The sequence below is a fragment of the Dendrobates tinctorius genome, unplaced genomic scaffold, assembly GCF_039654945.1.
Source record: "Dendrobates tinctorius isolate UK_male_01 unplaced genomic scaffold, ASM3965494v1 ptg000094l, whole genome shotgun sequence".
In the NCBI taxonomy this organism is placed as follows: domain Eukaryota; kingdom Metazoa; phylum Chordata; class Amphibia; order Anura; family Dendrobatidae; genus Dendrobates; species Dendrobates tinctorius.
The window spans coordinates 18,548,329-18,566,449 of record NW_027361762.1 but is presented as its reverse complement, the minus strand read 5'-3'; positions in this window follow the sequence as shown (position 1 = coordinate 18,566,449).

The window sequence follows — 18,121 nt, the reverse complement described above, 5'->3', positions numbered from 1 at the left end:
ATGTGGTTCGGTTACATGGGATTCCTGAGAACATTGTGTCCAACAGAGGAGTCCAGTTTGTTTCCAGATTCTGGAAAGCCGTTTGTTCCAATCTGGGAATTCAGTTATCCTTCTCCTCAGCGTTTCATCCCCAGACCAATGGACAGACTGAGAGAACAAACCAGACCTTGGAGTCTTATTTGAGATGTTTTATATCTGCTGATCAGGATGCTTGGGTCTCATTTTTGCCCTTGGCCGAATTCGCACTGAACAATAGAGCTAGTTCTGCCACTTTGATGTCACCCTTTTTCTGTAATTTTGGGTTTCATCCTCGATTCTCTTCAGGGCAAGTGGAATCTTCGTCCTGCCCAGGTGTGGACACTGTGGTTAAAAGAATGCAGCAGATATGGGACCAAGTGGTGGATAACTTGTCACTCTCTCAGGAAAAGGCCCAGCGATTTTCCAACCGGCATAGGACCATTGGTCCCCGGTTTAAAGTGGGTGATATGGTTTGGTTATCGTCTAAGAATATTCCTATGATGGGTGCATCTCCTAAATTTAAGCCAAGATTTATTGGTCCTTAAAAGATTTTGGAAATTCTTAATCCTCTTTCATTTCGTTTGGCTCTTCCAGTTACGTTCAAGATCCATAACGTATTTCACAAATCTCTGTTGAAGAGGTTTGTTGAGCCAGTGGTTCCTATGGCAGCACCTCCTGACCCTGTGTTGGTTGACGGCAATGTGGAATATGAGGTAGAGAAAATATTGGATTCTCGTTTGGTTAGATGGAGACTCCAGTATTTGGTCAAATGGAAGGGTTATGGTCAGGAGGATAATTCTTGGGTCTCTGCTTCTGATATTCATGCCAATTGATTGGTTCGTGCTTTTCACCGGGCCCATCCTGATCTGCCTGGTGGCGTGGATGAGGATTCGGTGACCCCTCCTCAAGGGGGGGTACTGTTGTGAGTTCATTCTCTGGTTCACCAGTTGTGAGTTCTCCTTCCAGACTCCCTCTGGTGGTAACAGGAGGTAGTGAGGCTGATTTGATCGGTGGAGATCTGCCACCTGAGAATGGGGATGACGATTGGACCTCAGGAGTCTCAGATTGGATTTAAGACAGCCAACGCCCTATTCAGTTGCTGGTGATTCCTTCTGGCTTGTCAGCTCTGGGTTTTCAGCTCTGTTCCAGTCATCTAAGGCTAAGTTTTTCTCCTAATGTTCACACTTGATTTTGTTGGTCTATACAGTTTTTTGGTGTGGTCAGCCAGCCCCGGCTGGGGGCTGTGCTGAATTTCCACTCTGATTTATCAGTATTTTGCCAATTTGCTTTTTGTCCCTTACTAGTTTGGTCTCTTTTTGCTCTGTCTCAGAATATTTCAGAGTGCTGATATAGTGGGAGATGTCTAGTGACTTCAGGGTTAATTTTGCTATCAGAAGTGTTGGACATTATTTTTGCAGGGTTTTTTGCAGGTTGCAGACAGTGTCTTTCCTTTCCTCTGTAGTTAGTTTGGGCCCCATCGTTTGCTCAGCCTATTTTCCTGCCTGTGTTTGTGCCTTCATCTTGTTTCACCGTCAATACATGTGTGGGGGCTATCTATTCCTTTGGGGTCTGCTCTGGGGCAGTTAGTTTTCCCCTTTTCATGCTTCAGGCTTATTTAGTCCTCCGGCTGTGATGAAGCGTCTAGGAACATCATAGGTACGCTCCACGGCTGCTGCAAGTTGTGTGGTAGGATCAGGGATCTGCAATCTGCATAGTTACCAACCTCTCTGGTTTTCTGTGACTTAGTTTGTTTTGCTTTTTTCTCCTCGGTGACCCATTCATAACAGGACTGAGGAGTTGGAGAGGTCCTTCACCAGACTGAAGATGGCTCTCACAGGAGATGAAGTTCTGGCCTACCCAGATTATGACAAGCCCTTTGTGTTGTATACTGATGCCAGCAACGTGGGACTGGGAGCAGTACTGTCACAGGTACAGAACGGCAAAGAAAGAGTGATCTCCTACGCCAGCAGGAAGCTTCGTCCCACTGAAAGGAACCCAGACAACTACAGTTCCTTCAAGCTGGAGTTCCTTGCCATAGTCTGGACTGTCACTGAAAGATTCAAGCAATACCTCGCTTCATCCAAGTTTACCATCTTTACGGACAACAACCCATTGACTCACTTGGACACTGCAAAACTAGATACACTGGAGCAGCGATGGATGGCTCGGCTGTCTAACTATGAGTTTACCATCAAGTACCGAGCAGGGCACAAGAATGCCAATGCTGATGCGCTGTCCAGGATGCCTAATCTGCCAGATGCAGGAGAAGAACCTGAGGCTCTTGAAGAAATAGAGTTACCTTCCTTCCACGGCCACTTGCGGCCCAGCGTACTCAAGGAGTGAGAAACAGATGGTCTGGCTTGAAGGAGTTCACCCTAAGTCCATTGCCCCATCATGACTGGGCAGAAACTCAGGATAATGACCCAGCAGTCTGCCTGGTAAAGGAACTACTGTCACAAGCTGACTCACGCGCAGAGTCGAATGCTCCTAAGGAAACCCAGCAGTTGTGGAGGAAAGAGGTCGGCTGTTCATTTATGAAGGAAAGCTGTGTCGGAGGAGTATCAATGCCCACACTCATGAGCTGGTTTGGCAGGTGCTAGTCCCAAAGAGAGAGGCATCAATGGTCCTGGAAGCATACCACAATGGAGCTGGACACTTCGGATGGAAGAAGTTGGAAGCATTGCCCCGGGAGAGGTTCTACTGGGCTGGTATGAGGAAAGCCATTGAGAGGTGGTGCCAGGAGTGTGGACAATGTAACCTGCACAGAAAGGATCGAGACAGCCAGAGAGCTCATCTACAGCCAATCACCAAACAGCCACTTGAGTTGGTAACCCTGGACCATGTAAAGCTGGTTCCAAGCCGGTCAGGCTACATCTATGCTCTTACCATTGTGGATCACTACTCAAGATTCCTGGTAGTTGTGCCTGTTAAAGATCAAACAGCCAGGACAGCAGCCAGAGCCTTCCAACAGCACTTTTGTAGACCACATGGATATCCTTTGCAAGTGCTAACAGACCAAGGTCCCGCTTTTGAGGCAGAAGTGTTCCAGGAATTCTGTAACTTGTATGGTTGTAAGAAGATCCGGGCAATACCGTATCACCCACAGACCAATGGCATGTGTGAGAAGATGAACCAGGTGGTGATAGACCTGCTGAAGACCTTGCCTTTGGAGGAGAGGAATCTGTGGCCAGAAAAGTTGCCAGATCTGGTAGACCTCTACAACCACATCCCTGCGAATTCCACCAACTGCACTCCAGCCTACTTATTGAGCGCAAGGCCTGGTAAACTGCCTATTGATTTGGACATGGGAGTCCTGACGCCTGAAGTAACATCACCAGATGCTGACTGGGATACAGAGAGGCAGCAACAGTACAGAAGAGTACAAGAATGTGTGGAAAAGAGTTTAGCCCAGGCAAGACAAAAGCAAGAAAGGCACTACAATCAGCATGCACCTGCAGTTCCCTTGTCACCAGGAGAACAAGTCCTCCAGAGGAAAAGAAGACTGCATAAGCTGGATGATCAATGGGAAGCTGAACCCTACACCATTCTACCCTCAAATTTTGACAATACCAAGGTGTGTCTTATTAGTAAAGATGGAGGAGAAACCTCAGCAGCAATATCAAGGGATCATTTGAAATTATGTCCTGACCAGTTAAAAGAAAGAATGGAAGAACAGGATAACATCCAGCCCATAGAAGTAGAAAAGGTCAGCACCATACTTGGAGAATTCCCTGCAAATTGGACTAAAGTAAATGATGCAATAGTGGTGCCAGTGTTGACATTTCCCCATTTACTAGCACAGGAAGACATGACTCAAGGAAATCCTGAAGATCAGGAAAATCAGGCAGCAGATGCCACACCAGCAGTGGAGCCAGAGAACCCTTGCCCCGCCAGTGGTGAACCTGTTGTGCCCATGGTGAGTCTAAGAGTTCACAGACAGTCTAGTATCCCTGTGCCATGCAGAACCACCAGTAGTGTATGCAGTACATTACACACTACACCAGTATTATGCAGGTCTACCTGTACTACACAAGGTATACCACCCATCAGATATCGTATCTAGCAAAGTTAATGTAAATGTTGAAATTATGTATATATGTAACTGTTTTCAAGTTTTGTGCCTATAGGTAATCTGTAAGAGTTGCCTTTGAAGTTTCCAGTTTTGTTTTATGGACATTGTACCACAGGACTTGTGTGGTCACCAATTTGTCATTGGTCCACCATTTGCCCAGGAATGGACCATGGACATTGATGCTTGGACTTGTCATCATAGGACTATTTTTGAGCATGTGGTTTTTGTACATTTTCATTTTTCAAAATCTTGTAACCTTCATATTGTTTACATGTTTATATGTTATTCATGTTTTCTTTTATCAGCCCAGGAGTGCTGACTTGCACTAGGGGGGAATGTGGCGCCCCCAGGAGCATGGCCACCTGTTATAAATGAGTCACCGTAGGAGGCAAGAACAGAAATACTAGCTAAGTCCAGAAAACCAGAGAAGTTGGCAGCTATCGGATTGCAGACCCCTGAACCTATCAACAACAACTAGCAGTAGCTGTGGGGGGTTCCTACGGTGCCCTAGACCCCTCGATCACAGCCGGAGAACTACATAGCCTAAAGACAGAAAGGGAAATCTAACCTGCCCCAGAGCAGACCCCAAAGCAATAGGCAGCCCCCAACATATAATGACGGTGAAGAAAGATGAAAAAACACTCACACAGATAGAAAGATAGGCTGAGCAGATGATGGGGCCCAAGCTAACTAAATAGGACAGGATAGGAAAGCTGCTGTCTGCAATCCGCCAAAACCCCTATCAAAACAAGGGCCAACAGGCTGATAGGGAAAAAGGCCCTGAAGACTCTAGGCTTCAAAAAGACTATATCAGCACTCAGGTATTTTCTGAAGACAGAGCAAAAGGAAATCAACTCACCCCAGCAGGGAATGGCAGAAATTCAGAAAAATAAGGCAAAACAAAACAAAACACAAATGCAAAAGGCAGTGCAGAAAACTTAGCTTTTGAGGAGCAGGAATCAGACAGGTCTCCTAGAATCTCTCAGAGAGATCACCAGCAAGGCAGAAGGGTGTCGGCTGCCTTATATCCAGTCAGCAATTCCCGTCACCCAGTCATCATCATCATACCCAGGTGCTTGGTAATCAGCCTCACTATCTTCCTTCACCAGAAGAGGGAGTTCATCAGACCTCAATGGTGAAGGGGAAAATGAACTCACAACAGCCACCACAGTGACTTTGCCTTCCTCCAGGGAGGGTGATGTCATGCTTGGAAGCAGTAAAGGGTCTCTCTCGCAGTTAACCAATACATGCAACACAGTTCCACTCCAGGCCAGCTGGGGGGACTCTGAACCGGATTTGAAGGGAGGAGTGCTCTCTGAGGGCCAAGAGGAAGGAGTGGTCAGTTAGTGTGAGGACGTCCACGGGTGCAGACGTGTGGAGAGAAGCTGGAGGTTGAGCTGAGGAAAGGCAGCTCCCTCACAGTGAGAGCGCATGAACTGGAGCCTGGTCTCCATGGTTGTATGGATACTAATGGTCCTGCAACAGACACCAGAGGAGTAGGAGGCTGTAAATGCCCTACCCTATCTAAGACTCAGAGGCACAACAGCACAGAGTGAGCCAAGAGAGGAATAGCGGCTACAGCTGTCTGCCATACGAGGAGTGCTAGTAGAACAGAATTAAGAGGAACTTCAGTGTAACTCAGTACTAGAAGTACTTCACTAAAATAAGTGCTAGGAAGGAGACTGCACAGCCCATCTGTTGAGAGAGAATCCCTGGGCTGCTTTCAGGCTAGCCTGCTCTGGTACTATCTGTAATCAGGACCCTGGACTGCATTTATCAAGTAAAGGTACAGAAATTGCATCCCGCTGTGTCTTTGTCTGCTTCCTACCCTTCTGGCACTGCTACATCCCTGTGCCAACCACATCTACACTGCCCTGGGACTACAGCTTCACCTGTGGGGAGCTTTTACATCTTTGCTGCACCATACCATCAGTCCCAGTGGATCTGCATGCAGCGTCGGCTTAACATCTCCCTTGCCGAACACCACAGGTGGTGTCATGAACTATTCCATTAACTACATTCCACCATTCAATCCCCCTTAATACTTGGACGCCCAGGGCCATGGACCGGGTCACCGCTGCTGTGACACATCCCCCTGACACTGGCCCGGTACCGAGTACCCCACAGCCCTGGGAGGGCGACCCACATGCAAGTGATTTGCTTGCTTTGTGTGGCATCACAGGGGCTATAAAAGGGCGTGCACGCTGACCGCCATCTTACTTCTGCTGATCTCAGAATAGGGAGAGCTGCTGCTGCTGCTGATTCTGTAGGGAGAGCATTAGGCAGGGAAGAAGATACAAAAAACTGCTTCTGCTGCTAGCAATTTTGCCTGTACAACACACCAGTTAGTGTGCAGTGCAAGGGGAGGCTATATTTAGGTGCATCAGCTCTGTTTGTTATTAGGCTGCCTTATAAGGCTCCCTGATAGCTGCATTGCTGTTTTCACACTGCAGTGCAAACTGCTTTTTTAAAAGCAAAAATACTTTTCATACTCTTTTTTGCCCAGTTACCAAGCGTTCATTTTTACACACTTTTGCATGCAGCAGTCCTGCTTATTAGGCTGCCTGCTGCCATACTTGGGACTGAGAGCATCATTGTCAGCTTGCTAAAATCTCTAGGGAGATTCAAATTCTCCCCAGTCCTATATAGACATTTTATACAACATCCAATTTCAGCCTGTTATATTGAGGTGTAATCTACACTGGGCCTGAGATAATAGTTCAGTGTCCACAAGTCTGTAGGGAGATTCAAATTCTCCCCAGTCCTATATAGACATTTTTTACACCATCCAATTTCAGCCTGTTATATTGAGGTGTAATCTACACTGGGCCTGAGATAATAGTTCAGTGTCCTCAAGTCTGTAGAGAGATTCAAATTCTCCCCAATACTATATACACCTTGTACCTTGTTTTACAATACCATATTGCTGGTGATCTAGACTGTATGCTTCTGTTAATACATCCTAGAATTGCATTTGCCTTTTTTGCTGCTGCATCACACTGTTGACTCATATTCAGTCTGTGATCTATTAGTATACCTAAGTCTTTTTCACATGTGCTGTTGCTTAGGCCTATTCCTCCCATTCTGTATATGCTTTTTTCATTTTTATTGCCCAGATGTAGTACTTTGCATTTTTCCCTGTTAAAAACCATTCTGTTAGTTGCTGCCCACTTCTCCAGTTTATTTATATCTTTTTGAATCCTCTCTCTCTCTTCTCTAGTATTAGCTATCCCTCCTAGCTTTGTGTCATCAGCAAATTTAATCAGTTTACCCTCAATTCCTTCATCTAAATCGTTGATACAGATGTTGAACAATACAGGGCCCAGGACAGAGCCCTGTGGTACCCCACTTGAGACATTCTTCCAACTGGATGTGCAGCCATTTCTGACCACTCTTTGGGTCCGATCACTAAGCCAGTTATGAATCCACCTAACAGTTGCCTTGTCCATTCCATACTTAGTCATTTTTTCAATAAGGATTGTATGAGATACTTTGTCAAATGCTTTGCTGAAGTCAAGATATACTATATCTACAGCATTTCCTTGATCCACCAAATCAGTGATTCCATCATGGAAGGAAATTAAGTTAGTCTGACATGACTTATTAGTTACAAACCCATGCTGACTCTGTTTAATCACTTCATTCTTATCCAGGTACTGACATACATGTTGTTTAATAATTTGTTCAAAGATCTTTCCTGGTATAGAAGTCAGACTCACCGGCCTATAGTTGCCTGGGTCCACCTTCTTCCCCTTTTTGAAGATAGGAACAACATTTGCTCTTCTCCAGTCATCTGGGACTTCTCCTGTTCTCCAAGAATTTTCAAAGATTATGGAGAGGGGTTCAAAAATTTCTTCTGCTATCTCCCTCAGTACTCTGGGGTGTATTTCATCTGGACCTGGAGACTTGAATTCATTTAGGCTAGCTAAGTGTTTCCTCACTATCTTTCTGTTTATAGATATCCTGGATTCTTCTAATCCCTTAATAGGACAGTGAAGAACAGATGATGTTACATTTCCTTTCTGAGAGAAAACAGATGCAAAATAGGAATTTAAAAGTTCGGCCTTCTCAACATCCTGTCTTACCATTTCATCATTTTCATCCTGTAAAAATCCTATAGCATCTTTGACTTTTCTTTTACTTTTGACATATCCCCAAAATCCTTTATTATTGCTTTTGACATCTCTTGCAAGACTCAATTCATTGTCAGCTTTTGATAATCTGATTTGTGCCCTGCAGGGTCTGCAGACAGCATTATATTCTTCTTTAGATATGCCTCCCTCTTTCCATTTTATAAACTTTTTTTCTTCCTTTTTAGCATGTGCTAAAGTTCTGTGTTCATCCATCCTGGATTCCTTAAATGCTTCCTATTCTTCCCTCTTTTCGGAATTGTTAACAATTGTGCTTTGAGAATTTCATTTTTCAAGATTTCCCATCCTTCCTGGACATTTTTGTCTTTCAGGATATCCAGCCAATTCTCTTTCTGAATCCCTTAAAATCTTCCTTTCTGAAATCTAACCTTGACATCTGAGTCTTCACAGGTCTTCCTCCTCTAGTTATCCAAAATTCTAAAATAGCATGGTTGCTACCTCCTAGGGTCCCAGCCACTTTTACCTCCTCAACCATTTCCTCCCTGTTTATAAGGATTAGATCCAAGGTAGCAGTTCCCCTTGTTTTCTCCCCTACCTTTTGGAAGATAAAGTTGTCAGCAAGAGAGGATAAGAATTTCCTTGACCTGTTAGTTTTGCCTGAGAGAGATTCCCAACAAATGTCTGGATAGTTGAAATCTCCCATGACAACTATGTCATATTTTTTGGAGAACTTGGCCATTTGATGCATAAAGAGTTCATCCATGTCTTCAGCTTGCACAGGCGGACTGTAGTAAATGCCTACAATGGTGTCCTTTCCATTGTTCTGTCCTTGTATTCTTACCCAAACAGTTTTCACAGAACTCCCAGTCTCTGAAACTTCAATCTCTGTGCAGATATACGCGTTTCTAACATACAATGTGACACCTCCTCCTTGTTTATCAAGTCTGTTTCTTGCAAATAAGTTGTATCCTTCTAGTCTTGTATTCCAATCATGTGTATTATCCCACCAAGTTTCAGTGATTTCAATGACATCATATTTCTTTTCCTGTGTTAGTAGTTCCAGTTCTCCTTGTTTGTTGCCCATGCTTTGTGCATTAGTATAGAAACATTTTAGTTTGTGATTGGTTTCTCTTTCTCCAATATTTTTATTAATTAGATTCTTTTGTCTTTGTTCTTCCTTTCCACTTCTAATAGCAGAGTTCTCAATAGCATTTGTCAGGTGTATGGCTTTTTCTGGTCTTTTGCTTCCCTTCCCATGTTGTTCTAGTTTAAAGTTCTCCTTACAAGTGTGGCAAGGCGACTTCCAAATACATGTTTTCCAGTCTTCGTAAGGTGCACCCCATCTCTAGCAAGTAGTCCATCGTAAAGGTAATTCACTCCGTGATCCATAAATCCAAATCGTTGCTGACGGCACCATCGACGTAGCCAGTTGTTCACCTGCAGAATCTTATTCCACCTCCTTGTTCCATGGCCATCCACTGGGAGGATGGAAGAGAAGACCACCTGCGCTCCCAGTTCTTTCACTTTCTTGCCTAAGTCTTCAAAGTCTCTGCAGATGGTTTCCAGGTCGTTTCTTGCGGTGTCATTTGTCCCCACATGTAGTAGCAGGAATGGGTAGTCATCTGTAGGTCTGAAGAGTCCTGTCTGAAAGATATCCTGTCAGACACATCTTTAATTTTTGCACCTGGAAGACAGCACATTTCTCTTGAAGTTATATCCGGTCTGCAGATAGCAGCCTCTGTTCCTCTCAACAGGGAATCCCCCATGACCACCACTCTCCGTTTCTTCTTCACAACATTTTTCTTTCTCCATCCAGGAGGACTCTGAAGGCATACAAGGTTGCTGTTTGTGGGCAAAGTCTTATCCTGATGTATTTCTTCATTGTTTTCCTGTGTGAGAGCCTGGTACTGGTTCCTGAGAAGTATGGGTGCTGACTGCCTCCTGATCCTCCTGCTTCTCTGGGTCACATGTCTCCATTCCTCTGTTTCTTCAGGTGCACTTCGAATTTCTTCTCTTTCTGTAACATGAAGAGATAATTCTGCTCTGTCTAAGAACTCTTCACCTTCCTTAATGATCTTCAACGTAGCTAACCTCTCTTCGAGATTTTGCAACTTTTCCTCCAACAGGGACACAAGCTTGCATTTGCGGCATGTGAAGTTTGGCTTTTCCACTGGTAAGTCTGTGAACATGTAGCAAGAAATGCAGCTTACCAAATGGCTCCTGGCCTCTTCCATATTGAGATTTCTTAGAAACGATGAAAGATGAGCAAAAATTCCAATTTCCTCTTTTCAGCTGCAACGGCCAAAACCCAGTGATCGTTGAGCTCGCGGAGACTCTTCACTTATCCCAGAAGGCACTGGGAATATGCAAATGATCTCCTCAAGACTCTTCCCCTGGTTTTCCGATTTTCTCTTTTCAGCTGCAACGGCCAAAACCCAGTGATCGTTGAGCTCGCGGAGACTCTCCACTTATCCCAGAAGGCACTGGGAATATGCAAATGATCTCCTCAAGACTCTTCCCCTGGATCTGCTGGTAGTGGCAAAAGCACAATAGCACCTAATGCAGGAGGTGTTGAGCCGGCGTCATTGTCTGGCTCCACAAGGCCTCGAAGGCTCCCTTTTCTGGGAGTAGGTAAACCGCTTTTAAAGCCGGAGCTTCAGGAACAAGTTTTGCCTTACATTGCTGACACAGCCTCCAGCTCTATTGCCTCCTCTTCTGAACTTTCAAAAAATAAAAGCACTGAGTCGTCATTGGAGGCTCATGGTCAGGAACCACACCTTTCCTTGTGTCCTTCACCCCTACCAAAAGTAAAGGATGCGGCAGGCCACACTACAGATTACTCCATGGAGCTCTTTTCACATACCATGCCTGGGTTATCAAGTCAAATCGCGAATTACCCAGTCCAAGAAGAATCTGACATGGAGTGCACTGATGCACAGCCACTGCTAGATTTATCTGCTGGTACATTCACTCAGAGCACTACATTGTCCTCGCAGTGTACTGAGCCAGAATCTGACCCTGATGAAACTCAGGTGCCCCTTCCTGCACACTATACCACCTTACATGGTGACACAGAGGAAGATGCACATGACATTGAAGAGGAGGTGATGGATGACCCAGTTGTTGACCCAGATTGGCATCCATTGGGGGAAGAGGGTGCCGCTGCCAATAGCTCAAAAGAGGAGGAGGAGCATCCGCAGCAGGCATTGACATCGCAACAGCTGTTATCTGGCAGGCCCGGAGCAGTCCAAAAACGGGTTACAAAAACCAAAAGAGTTGCACGACAGCTAGGCCAGACGGTCAAATTAGCACAGCGTGCAAGGCCTCAAAATGTCTTCCATAGTAGGAAAAGTGCAGTGTGGCACTTTTTTGAACAAAATCCTAATGATTTAGGATTATCTGTAAGAAGTGCGCAAAGACCTTTAGCCGAGGGAAAAATCTGAGAAATTTGAATACCAGTTGCATGCTTAGACATTTAACCACCATGCACTTGCAATCGTGGACGGACTACCAAACCTCACGTACCACATGTGCAACTGCTCCCAATGAAGGTAGTCAGCAATGCTACATAGTTTCCCCCACTGTAAGCCCACTGGTTAGTACACCACCAGCAGCAAATGTTGAGATGTCATCGCAAGGCCAAAGCAGTCAGGGAATCACAATGTTATTGCTACGAAAGACTGAATCTAGGCCATCAGAAAGAACACCAACTCCATCACCATCATCAACCCTCTCTCAATCCGCCATGTCCACCGCTAGTTCCACCATATGCAGCTCTCATGTCCAGCTCACCCTACCAGAGACTATGAGTAGGACAAGAAAGTACTCATCCTCTCATCCGCGTACACTGGGCTTGAATGCCCACATTGCCAAACTAATTTCGTTAGAGATGATGCCCTACCGGTTGGTTGAAAGCGAAGCTTTCCGCTAACTCATGGCCTACGCAGTACAACGCTATGACCTACCCAGTCGGCACTTCTTTTCTCGCAAAGCCATCCCAGCCCTTCACCTTCATGTGAAAGACCACATTGTCCATGCACTCAAGCAATCAGTGAGTGGAAAGGTGCACCTCACAACAGATGCATGGTCCTGTAGGCATGGCCAGGGCCGTTATGTGTCCATCACTGCGCACTGGGTTAATGTGGTCGATGCAGGGTCCACAGGGGACAGCGGCGGTGGGACAGTGCTGCCTAGCCCACGGTATAGGAAACAGTTGGGTGTAGGCATTCGATCCAGAAGCAAAAGCTCGTCAAAAGAGCGCAGTCGCACGAGCACTCCATCCGCAGCTGCCAGTGTTGCACACTCGGTGTCCCACTATCAAACAGCTAGTGGTAAGCGTCAGCAGGCTGTGTTGAAGATGATGTGTTTGGGTGACAGACACACAGCGGAGGTACTGGCCGACTACTTGTAGCGACAAACTGAGTCATGGCTGGGCAGTTACATCTTGAGGCAGGCAAGGTAGTTAGTGATAACGGCCGGAATTTTGTGGCAGCCATAGCCCTTTCAAAACTCTGACACATACCTTGCCTGGCTCACACCTTGAACCTGGTGGTCCAGTGCTTCCTCAATAATTATCCGGAGTTAACAGGGCTGCTCCAGAAGGTCCGAAGACTGTGCTCGCACATCCGCCGGTCGCCCGTACACTCCAGTCGTATGCAGAAGCTGCAGCGATTGCTCCAACTTCCCAAGCACTGCCTAATTATCGACGCTGCAACAAGGTGGAACTCCATCCTGCACATGGTTGAGAGGCTGTGCGAACAGAGGCAGGCTGTAATGCATTTGTGGGAGGATACACGGCCAGGCACTTTGAGGGCAGACATGGAGTTGTCGGGTGTGCAGTGGTCGCAGCTGAAAGACCTCTGTAAAATCCTTCAGTGTTTTGAGGAATGCACACGACTGGTAAGCACAGACAACGCCATCATAAGCATGAGCATCCCACTATGCATCTGCTCATGCAAACTTTGATGCACATTAAGGAGCAGGCGTCTGCAGCCGAGGAGGATGAGGAAGAGCAGGAGGGAAGCCTTGATGACAGTCAGCCATTGTCTACTCCAGGACCTCTCCTGGATGAGGTGGAGGAAGAAGAGGAAGAGGAGGAGGATGATGATGGGGATGATTATTTAGGGGAGGAGGATGCTTCTCGTGGGGCAAGAGAAAATGTTGGCGTGGCAAGGTCTGGTACAGGGCTTGTGCGTGACTGGAGGGATGTGGATTTGCCAGAAAGTGCTCCTCCTCCCAGCACTCGCAGTGCATCATTGACACCTGGAACATTGGCCCACATGTCAGATTATGCCTTGCAGATCCTAAAAAGCGACCCTCGCATTGCCAAAATGATGAACGATGACGACTACTGGTTGGCCAGCATCCTGGATCCACACTATAAAGGCAAATTCCAAAACATCATGCCACAGGAGAACCTTGACCTAATATTGGCTAACAAACAAGCAACTCTGGTAAACCATTTATTTGAGGCATTCCCAGCACACAGCAGCTGTGATGGTTCTCCAACGAGCCGTAGGGGGCAACATGGAAGAGGTGTTCGTGGTGCACACATCAGAAGTGGCGTTGGAGACAGGGGTTTCATGACCATGTTGTGGACTGATTTTTCAAGTCCCGCTCACACGACTGGTAATACTGCATCGATTGAAAGTGACAGGAGACAGCAGTTGTCAACTATGATTACAAACTACTTCTCGTCCCATATCGATGTTCTCCCTAACAGGTCATTCCCCTTTGACTATTGGGCCTCTAAACTGGACACCTGGCCTGAATTGGCACAATATGCCTTACAGGAGCTCGCTTGCCCTGCTGCTGGTGTGCTATCGGAAAGAGTCTTCAGTGCTGCAGGCTCAATCCTTACAGAAAAAAGGACCCGTCTGTCGACCCAAAATGTTGATGATCTAACCTTCATTAAAATGAACCATGCATGGGTTTCAAAGGATTTTGTCCCACCTTCCCCTGATGACTGATGACACATAGGTTGCCAGAAAAATGGCTCGCTTTTGTCCTCCTCTTCCTCTGACTTCTCCAATTCCTCCATTTGCAGCTACTGAATGTACAACATCAACATATGCCATTTTCTAAACCTCCCTAACTGGGCTGCCTCCCCCCCATGGCCGGGGTCACCACCTAGCGCACGCAACCGTGCGAGTGCCATTGCCCTGGACAGGTGGGTGGGCCGACTCTTGGGCGCCGACACTGGCACAGGGTCCCTCATAGTGCAATCGAGTGTCTCTGACGGTGGGGGTGCACACCCACCGTCAGACACACCGGCGTACTATGAGGGGCCCAGTGCCAGTACCGACGCCCACGAGTGGGCCCCCCTTGCTTGGGCAGGGCTCCAGCATTTGCAATATTTACCTCTCCCTGCTCCTCCGCTGTGTATTCTGGGCTGTCAAATCCTTCCCTGGGACTGCCACTACAAATTTGGTGAACTGATAGATGATGGTTAAGATGTAGCTATGCCCTGTCCTGCTGATCGGGCTCTAGCTTCAGATGATCAATGGCTTCCATTTCTTATGGACGTCGACTCATATTGACATGCAGTGGTGGTTTATCATCAGCTTTCACAGTTTTCCTACTCACAGACGTGTGACATTCCTGCCCACATTTTTAAATGTGCCCTCTCATGCCAATCCAATAGAATCGCCTACAGCCTGTGGCTTCTGTCTTTTGCACTCTAAAGTTACTTGACAGATCATGATAGGCATTGAGGACCATGTCTACATCTCTCCCTGTGATCAAAATTTGATGGATATGAGTAACGGTGATGGGATCAACGGTACTGCGATACAGCAACCCTTTCTTCACAAAGAACTGTTTTCGCTGTCTCCACACACAAAGTAATTGAGGGTCAGCATCGCCTCTGAGAATTCTCCCGGAACTTTTTCCCCTGATTAGTAATTCCTAAATTTCTGCAATCACTCAACTTTATGTCTGTACTTTTATCCATCTCGTTTCCTCTTGCGGAGAGTCTGGACTGTCTTACTGAGACAGAAATATATATGAAGATTTAAAAATACCCCAACAGTGTATACTGGTGTACTCTTCAAAAACATTTCGTTTTTCTACTTTTTAGATTGTTGTATAATCCATACTGAGGTTGTGAGTGTCTTTGTCAGACTCCGGAAATAAACACGGAGATTTTAAATGTTTAAGCTATGCTATATATACCTGTTATCCTGTGATACTGTACCCTTTTTCAACTTTCTGCAATCTTGTCGAATCCATACTGTGCCTGAGACAGTCTGAGACTGCCTCCTGATTACAGAAGAGTGGTGTTTGAGTGGAACTGTTGGCCAAGTTCAAATTCTAGCTGTTTTGGGCGGTGTTACATCCGTTCGTCGAACACATCCGGCACGGGTTTTCCATCAAACATAGCAGTCCGTGCGGTTTATTATGCGGCATAAACCGATAGAAGCAATCAACAAAACTTCACATAAACAGCAGAGCGTCCATTATAGCTTCCCACTGTAAACCCAGTGTTCACACAGGTTGCTCAATGTCCAGCATACAGGCTGTCTTAGCCTCATTTATCTCACCCACGTCAGAGTCTCCACATGGTTCCGTCAGTCATGCTGCAGACGTCCATATCCCTCCAGGGAACTTTCAGGCTCTGGCAGCCATTACACACAGCCACACACAGGCTGTTAGCCAGGAGACAATCCTGCGCACGGGACCTTCCGCTCTGGACCAACCAGGTCCCTGCATTCACCCCTTGTGACTCACCCTGGCCACATTATATTGTTCATAGCCACGCCCACCGGGTCACATGACTGACCTCATCACAGGTCCTTCAGGCATTTTCACACAATTTTACAATAGTGCTTTAAACAGACCCCCTGGGTGGGTTTGTAGGTAACCAGGCCCTTCCAACTCTCTAGTACCTGGAGACTTCTCCCTAACACGTAGAAACGACACCTCAGCAGTATCACTGCTGATTAACACACACATAAATCTCCATCTCAAGGCCACCCACCTTGAGATACAGTACATATCGGTCCTTCATGGTTCTGCCATTCATCCGTTCTCTTGGGACATCCACACAGCACCCCCTAGAGGACACAGTGGTTACTACACCACACAAGCTACAGCACCTGTGGTTTGGACACTTAATTTTTTCACATTCTTTCTGGAATGTCGTTTAGGCCTAATTCCGGAATTATGGTTGACCTGCACTTACTGTGAAATGCTTGTTTGCGAGGAAGAATTGTAATCCCAGATCCCCATCACTAACGGGGTTCAGCGTGTTATCCGCACCTGTAAGCAATACACGCTGGTCCCTTCATTGTAGCACGCGTGCAGCCCCGGACATGTAAGGGCATGACAGACCTCTTATTGGCCGATCTCGCGTGCCAGAGCCTCGCGTGTCTCTGTAGTAAGCTGGACGCGGATTGCGGGGGCATGCCTGAGTCTCGTTCGTTAACGGAATTTAGCTTGCAATCTGTGCAGCTTTTTTGTGGATGGCATGGTTGAGGTTGCCCGTGTTGAGTCCAATTAAGCCGCAGGCTCCACTTCTGGTGGTGCCCTTCTGGACATTCCTTGAAGGTTCAGCTTTGCAACAATACTGCCCCCGGAAACCAAACACTTTTCCTGACAGTGACATTCTGGTCAAAGAGCGCGATGACATCACGTCTGTACGCCCTCTGCCTAAACAGTCCAAGTGCAGAGAGATGGAAGATGGGGATGATGAGGAGTCCAGAGTACAGGGATTCCCTAGCAAGGAGACTTATTTAATTGTTTTAAAGGTTGGGAGCAATTTTTGGGGAGCACGATACTCTGGAGAATGATATCTGGGGCCCACCATACACTGGAGCATTCCAAAGGTGGACATCAGTCACTGGAGCAGCATTTACAGGGCCCATTATACACTGGAGCATTAGAAATGGGGTCCATTATATATGGAGCATTATTTGGGCCCATAAGACACTGGAGCTTCATCCATGGTGAACAACATATACTGTAGCACTATGTGGAGCTCATCATATACTGTATTGAACATTATATGGGACCAATGATTCTTGGGCCTCATTACTCTGTATGGCGCACTATGCGGTGGCCATAATACTGTATGGAGGAATATACTGTCTGTTTTTGGAGCTATTGGAGAATTTAAAATGGATATCAGTCATGTGATGTAAGAATTGAAGTATTTTTCATTGTACTGTACCGCTACTTCTCTGCCGTATCAAAGGATCATGAATTGTGTCACGTGTTAAAGGAGCCCAGTGACACTCTTTGGCCCTGGACCCACGAAAATCTGGAGCCAGTACTACCCCCCCTCACAACTTTAGCCAAATAACCCCCAGTTTTCAATGCCTAACTATTATTATAAAGTAAATTAAGGTTGACAAGCTTAAGGAATAAGAATTGATGTTTTTGGCATTAAAATGGGCACTGTAGGTGTGTTTCCTGTCCTCCACTCACTGACGACTTTTCTTCCCCATTGACTTACATTGGGCTTCGTGTTTCAGTCAGCCTTCGACTTTTCACGATAATCGGCCGACTTCGTTCGACCAGACTTTTGCGAAAGTCGGGTTTCGTGAAACCCGACTCGACCCGAAAAAAGGCAAAGTTGCTCATCTCTACTCTGGACCAATCTAGTCTCCTTCCATCTGAGCATACCCTGGCGTCTGGATGTCATTGGACACCACATCTCTCCAGACACAAGCTCCTACAGCTTAGATCAGAGGTCTCAAACACACGGCCTGCGGACCGCATGCGGCCCCTGAGGCAGGCATCTGCGGCCCGCAGTGCACCACATGTCTCACTCCCTGAGGCAGGGGAAGGCACGCTTTCAGGAGTGGCGATGGCATTGGCTGATCTGTGTGCACACACTGCACAGGACCTGTGATGAGGTCACAGAAGGGGGAGGAGTAAGGGGTCACATGATCAGGGGCCTCAGTGTGTGCCGGACGCTGCTGTCTGTGTGCTGGTTGTC